We start from the raw sequence: 7,259 nt of genomic DNA on the forward strand, positions 1-7,259 counted from the left end.
GAATCTGAGAAGATATTTGCAAATGATATGTCCGATAAGGGGTTAGTATCCAAAATATCCAAAGAACTTCTATCACTCAACACCAAAAACAAAAACAAAAACAAAAAAACCCCCAAAAAATCTGATTTAAAAATAGGCAAAGGACCTGAATAGGCATTTTTCCAAAGAAGACATAAAGATATAAAGATGACCAACAGACCCACAAAAAGATGCTCCACATCAGGACTCATCAAGGAAATGCAAATTAAAACCACAGCAGGATATCCCCTCACACCAGGAAGAATGTAGTATCAAAAAGACAAAAAGATAACAAGTGTTGGTGAGGATCTGGAGAAAAAGGGAATCTTGTGCCCTGTTGATGGAAATGTAAATCAGTGCAATGCACTGTGGGAAACAGTACAGATTCCTCAAAAAATTAAAAATAGAAATATTATAGGATCCAATTATTTCACGACTGGGTATTTATCCAGAGAAAATGAAAACACAAATTTGAAAAGACATATGCACTCCTATGTTTACTGCCAGCATTAATTACAAAAGCCAAGTTATGGAAGCCACCAAAGTGTCCATCAATAGACAACCAGATGAAGAAGTGTTGTATATGCATGAGGTACTACTCAGCCATAGAAAGGAATGAGATCTTGCCATCTGCAACAACATGGATGGACCTAGAGGTATTATGCTAAGTGAAACAAGTCAGAGAAAGACATACACCATAGAATTTCACTTATTTAAGGAATCTAAAAAACAAAACAAATGAACAAACAAAAAACAAGACTTTAAATAGAACTGGTGGTGGTCAAAGCGGGGGATGAAATAGATAAAAGGGTTTAAGAGGGACAAACTTCTAGGTATAAATAATTAAGTCATGGAGCTGAAATGTAGAACACAGGGAATACGTCAATAATACCGTAATAACACTGCACACACTGAGTAATGTGTAGCATTATCCAATCACTACTATACACCTAAAACTAATACCACACTGAATGTTAATTTTACTTCATTTAAAAACAAAACAAAACAAAACAAATCCAATTTCTGTATCCTCTAGCACAATTTAAGCTCCAAAAGGTTGGAGATTTTAGTCAAAGTAGGTAACTATTTCATTCCCTTTGCTAACCTTGTAGTAAGTGCTCAATAAATATTTACTGAATAAATTAACTATAACTGTGATTTTGAACCAGGATATGTAGCTGGACCACAGGCATTACCACTAACAGACCCATTGTTTTCTTTAATCTTCAATGAATGAAATGCAATTTTATCAACTGCCTTACTTCTCAACAAAATTCTAAATCAAAAGCTTTTGCCTGAGGCGCTAAAGTCAGTTACACATCTCAGTTACAGAAAAAATTTCTAAGGTAATGGGTATTGCAGTTGGAGGAAGAAAGTAGCATAGACTGCATTTCAGCCCTTCCTAAATTTAGGGATCTTTCTGCATCTTATTTATTAACTTCTTACACATTTGATGTATAAATGACCGTTACATTAAATAACAAAAGAATGGGAGAAGAGGCTGGAATTTGTTGGAGGCCATTTTAGGCCCAGGAGAGACAGCGGCGGCATATATTTTTATCCTCTTTTCTAGTAAGGGAATCCTCTGCCTTCCCTTGACTCACCTCCAGGAAGACCAAAGCCACTTTCCAGCCTCACTAAGAGCTAGTTTGAGCCCTGAAAGTACGTTCTGGTGAATGGACATAGAACAGAAGCAGAAGCGATAGGCACAATCTCTAATTTATGCCTTCAGAGGTTTCACTTTTCACCTTCCACCTTCCTGGCGGCTGGAAGGAGAATGATTAACATCCTGGACCACACAGGCAGAAGTATAAAGTTGGAACAACAAAGATACTGGCGTGACAAGGTAGAAGCTAGTATCAGCCCCGCCTTGCTCCAACCCGAGGACCCTTCTCCGTGAAGCAACTCTACTACTACTTTTTTCAAAGCCACTGTTATCTTGAGTCTCTGTGTCCAGCATTGGGGTGAGTCGCCCTCCTGCCTTGCCTAGACCTGAGGGGATTTCCAGGATGTGGACCTTCCAGGGTTCTTATCTGGGCAAACCGGAACAAGCTAGTCACCCTCCAGCTGGGGCCCTGCATCCTCACATAATATCAATAAATAGCAGATCTTAAAAAAGAGCTATACTATGCACTGTGTGCCTTCCCTGCCCTACAGGCTTAATGAGCATGACCTCATGTTATAAAGACCCTACACCAAGGAAAAAGAGTTGTTCCCATTTCACAGACAGGAAGACTGAGAACCTGAGTGAGATCTAGCATTTGTATACTGCAGAGGTTCACATCCTCAACCACGTTACTCACTTTTATCCTACAACGCCAAGAAGAAAACCAAGCTGAAAAAAAAAGTTGTAACTATGGGTAAACTGGAAGGAAACTGCTTTATTGCTAAATAATTAGTCAACAGTTTCATAAGCAGGCAATAGCTCGTGCTCTGAATTTAACCACGACTGTCTTCTTGCAACTAAACTACAGGGAGGAAGGAGTCCCCTAAAATCACGCTGTGAAAAGGGAACACCCTGACTGGAGATGGGAGGCTGGCAAGGTCAACCACTTCCCCATATTCATGGTTTTGGGTCACTCACGGGAAATCACGGTTACTACCTATTTGTATGGAAGTGTACGATATAACTACAGAAGTACAACCACTATATGCTAAATGCAAAGGAAGAACCTGGGTTCCATTTCACAGACTTAAGAAATTAGTCAATAAATTCATCCAAAGTTACTTGTCAAAAGCTTTCAGTCAAAATTTCTAGCACAGTCATTTTTGCTTTTTTTTTAATATTGCTTTTGTGTCTAATAACAAAATCAAAAGGCACAAAAGAAAATATTCTACTATTAATACCACATTCCTGACAACGCCATGTCACCTTAAAGAAAATGAGACCAACATAAATTTCTAAATGTACCACACAGGCAGATTTTTCTTTATACACACGAAATACTGAAAGGAATAAACCAGTAGCAATACCATTCAAAAATGTTAATTCTGCACTTGGGACTTAGACGTGTGCCAAGGGGCACACGAAAAACCTCTTTGTGAAGGAGAGATTATAAAGAATGTTTCTGCTGTCCTTTGTTGTTCTTACAGCATTCCAAGTTAGCTGCACTTAACCACCTTTCTACACTGCCAGTATCTTGTCGGGCATCTAGTACAGATGGTAAAGCTGTCATGAGAAACCGAATGCTATTCCCTTATCAGTGGAAGCTGGCCCAGGCCCTCCTGGGCACTTCTCCGGCATCATCAGGTGGGAAGGGAAGATACAAACAAGCAAAAGAGAGGAAGGAACAACAGGATGATATGGATACCAACATACAATGCCACTCAGTACCTTGCCTAGAATAGGTATCAAATTACTACTCAATACTAGTGATTAAATATAGCTATATTAAACACGCAAATTTAATTATCTAATGAAATAGTCCTCAAATGTTCGTGTCCAGAAAAATCACCTGTGGTGCTTACTAAAAAATGTGGATTCTGGGGTTTCTTCATCACACAGGCTATTAGGAAGTCTGGGGGGGGGAACCCCAAAATCTGCATTTCTAATAAGCATCTGGAGATATTGATGCAATTCAACCACCAGACTGAAAGACAAGGATCTAATATTCAATCCTATGTGCATCAAGAGAAACACAAGTGATTCAAAGGGCATGTGCCTCTGAAATAGAAAGACAGAGTTAAAGCTCAGTTGTGCTGGGTACTCAGAAAGCATAACACCCACTCAAGATCCGGAGGAACTCAGAATAAACAAGCAAGCGCTCCCAAAGCGTATGTTCTTAATATTCTGTTATGAAGTACCTATACTCTCTCAGGAACACATGAGTACAGTTTGAGTGATTTATAAGGACATGATGGTACCTTTCAATTTTCAGTATATTACACATCCAACTTTCTCATTACCACTTAACCCCACAAATTATGACGTAATTTGAAATATTAGTGTATTAGTAATGTATTAACCAGTGTCACATTAGATAGGTAATCTAAATAACTGTCATTGTGTATTTAAAGTTTTGTTTTTTTGGATATATGTCATACTTGGGTAACCTAAGACTGTCATTTCAGGCAGCTCGCATTTCAAGTTGCTTACATTATGAAAATAATATCATTTTTAGTGACCCTATAATGAAGTCTCAATAATGCAAGAAAAAATAAAAATATATATGGCATGCATCTATGGATTCCCCGATCAACAGCTTTTGTAATTTGGGCCAAGTCGTTTAATTTTTCCGTGCCTCATTTCCTTCTCCTGCCAGGTAAGCTATGAGATTAGATCGTCTTGGAGATCCCTTACAATTAAAAAACTTACTGAAAAAATGGATTTAAAAATAGGTTCAATGACACTGATATGATTTGGTTCATAAAGTAGTCAAGATCAGATAAATAGATGCTAAGGGGAAAAAAAGGAGAAAAAGGAAACTCACCCCAATTTTGAGGATTATGTTATCAAGAATTTTTAATGCAAAGGCAAATTTCATAGGGATGCTATTAAAATGGGAATTCTGACTCAGTACAGCTAGTGTGTGGCCCCGGATCATTTCCTTCTAAGCATTCTGGTGGAACAGCAGGGTGCAGGGACACGGAATGCCTTTTGGTAAGTGAGGATCCAGGGTAAAGTCAAGAAATAGAATTAAGGACAATTAAAACCTATTTAATAACATGGCCAACCAGTCAACAATACCATAACCTACTGGAAAATAAATTATTATTATTTTTTTTAATATTTCATTATTTGTCAGGCAGAAGGAGAGAGAGAGCGAGCACACAAGCAGGCAGAGAGGCAGGCAGAGGCAGAGAGAGAAGCAGGCTCCCTGCCGAGCAAGGAGCCCATGCGGGACTCGATCCCAGGACCCTGGGATCATGACCTGAGCTGAAGGTAGCGGCTTAACCCACTGAGCCACCCAGGCGTCCCATAAATTATTTTCTAATTGCACATAAACAAAAGATAATTTGCTTAAAATAATGGAAGGACCTAATTTACTTATATAATTTTTTAAGGGACTGTTACGTGGTAGGTGAGCCAATCTTCAAACATATGGCTACATTCCAGTGGCTCTCAACTCTGACGATACCTTATAATCACCTGGATGCTTCTAAGAACTAGAGATGCCTGAGAAAACTACCAGCCCCTAGCTTATCAATTAAATCAGAATTTCTGGGGATAAGACTTTGGTCTTAGCATTTTTTTCTTTTGCTTTTTTATAATACCCTCCAAGTAATTACAGTACTGAGAACCACTGGACTGCACTTACACAAAATCATAGTAAAATACACAAAAGTAAACAACTAATCCAACCCATTATTTAAACAAAATGCTTCATTTAATAAATGAAGGAGCAGAGTGTGTATGTAGGAAAGTATTAACAGGAAAGCATTTTGAAATCGAAACCTAATTTTTCTTTGTCCCTAAAATGATCAGAGATGTTTTCATCACATGGGAAAACTAAACTGATTTCACTTAGTATCAGAGATCAGTGGTTTTACAACTTCAGCCTGCATCAAAACCATCCGGAAAGCTAATTAAAGACTTTTGGCAGTGTCCTCCCAATTTCAAATTCTAGAGATCTTGGCTGGGCCCCCAAATCTTCATTTTTAACAAATTCCCAGTTGATGCTGATGCTGCTGGTTCAGGCCCCATTTCCAGAATCACAGAGATAAAAGCTTGCAATTTTAAAAAATGCAATTGTCTTTTTTAATAAAGAAAACAGTGGCATTAAAACACTTTTGGTCTTTATCACATACGCAGGGTTTTTTTTAAAGATTTTATTTACTTGTTTATTTGAGAGTATAAGTGGGGAGGGGAGGAGAGGGTGAAGCAAACTCCCCACTGAGCTGGATATGGGGCTCAATCCCAGGACCCCGCGATCAGGACCTGAGTCCAAGGCAGATGCTTAACTGACTGAGCCACCCAGTCACCCCATCACATACCCAGTTTTAAAATATGTATGATATATATATATACATCATCACATCACACAGGAATAAGTGTGGGTTTCTTTTCATCTCAAGACCAGCCTGGTACAGTTATCTCCATGCAACTGTATCATGTGATCACACTCAACAAACAATAAGGAAATTCTTTGTTTTTTTTCTGATCTCATCTTTAAGCAAATGAAAAAAGTTTCATAAATGAGACTACTTGAGACTTTAAGTTCTTATAGGTATACGCTTTCTTAAAAGAAAACTGATGTTTGGTTAATGTTTTAAAATGTTTCATTAGGACTTTTTATAATTCTCTTTTACTGGGATTCTAAATCATGGAATACCACAGTGAATGTGGAGGAGATCCAGATCAAATTTTCACCTTCTCCCAAAACAAGACAAATTCACATGTGGGGAGACAGCTTTCTTTTTAAGATTTTATTATAATTTTTTGAAGTAATCTCTACGTCCACAAAGTGGGGCTTGAACTCACAACCATGAGATCAAGAGTCACATGTTCTACAAACTGAGCCAAACAGATGCCCCAGGAAACAGCTTTTCAAAATATCATCACATGACATTCTTAAGGTTGCAAGGACCCCAAAATATCACAGGATTGTTTCTCTTATATTAATAAAACAATCCTTTCGTTACTATCCCTAGTTCAAATGGATTTTTAACAATTATCTACATTATTACAAGTCACCAAAAAAAATTGTCAAGTGAGGTCTTAAACACGTTTTAGAACGGAAGACATCTGCGTTAACATAATCAAAAACAAATCAAAACAAAAAACAAACTTCTGGACACTTTCCCTATTCACGTGAACAAACAACAAACTTTCCCAATGCTGTCTTATAAAATACCTGCATAACCACTAAGAGAAGGTTATTATGGGGTATTAGATGAAAGAGCAAAGTTATAGTTTCCCCAGAAAAGGAAGATTTTGGTAGGTCCCGTAGAAAGACTGAATGCATTGCTCTGATGTTTCCCTACTAACAGATGAAAATATAATTTTACCTGAATATATAATTCATCTGGAATTATAAATAGTATTCAGCATAATGAAGCAAGTCAGAGAAGTCTTTTGTATAGCACTGCCATTGTTACTAGTCTTGGAAACATAAATATACTTAATACTGGTACTTATTACATTTATTATGAAACGATACCAAATATTTTTAAAATATGTTTTTCATTTTAAAAATGTCAAAGGCCCAATTTCAAAACTAGAGATAACAGAATCCAAATCCTCTCATTTGTAAAGAAAGGGACAAGCTCTCCAGGGGGGCGGTCGCCTGGCATCACCTGGC

This window comes from Enhydra lutris, unplaced genomic scaffold (assembly GCF_002288905.1).
Source record: "Enhydra lutris kenyoni isolate GAN:26980312 unplaced genomic scaffold, ASM228890v2 scaffoldscaffold3, whole genome shotgun sequence".
Classification (NCBI taxonomy): domain Eukaryota; kingdom Metazoa; phylum Chordata; class Mammalia; order Carnivora; family Mustelidae; genus Enhydra; species Enhydra lutris.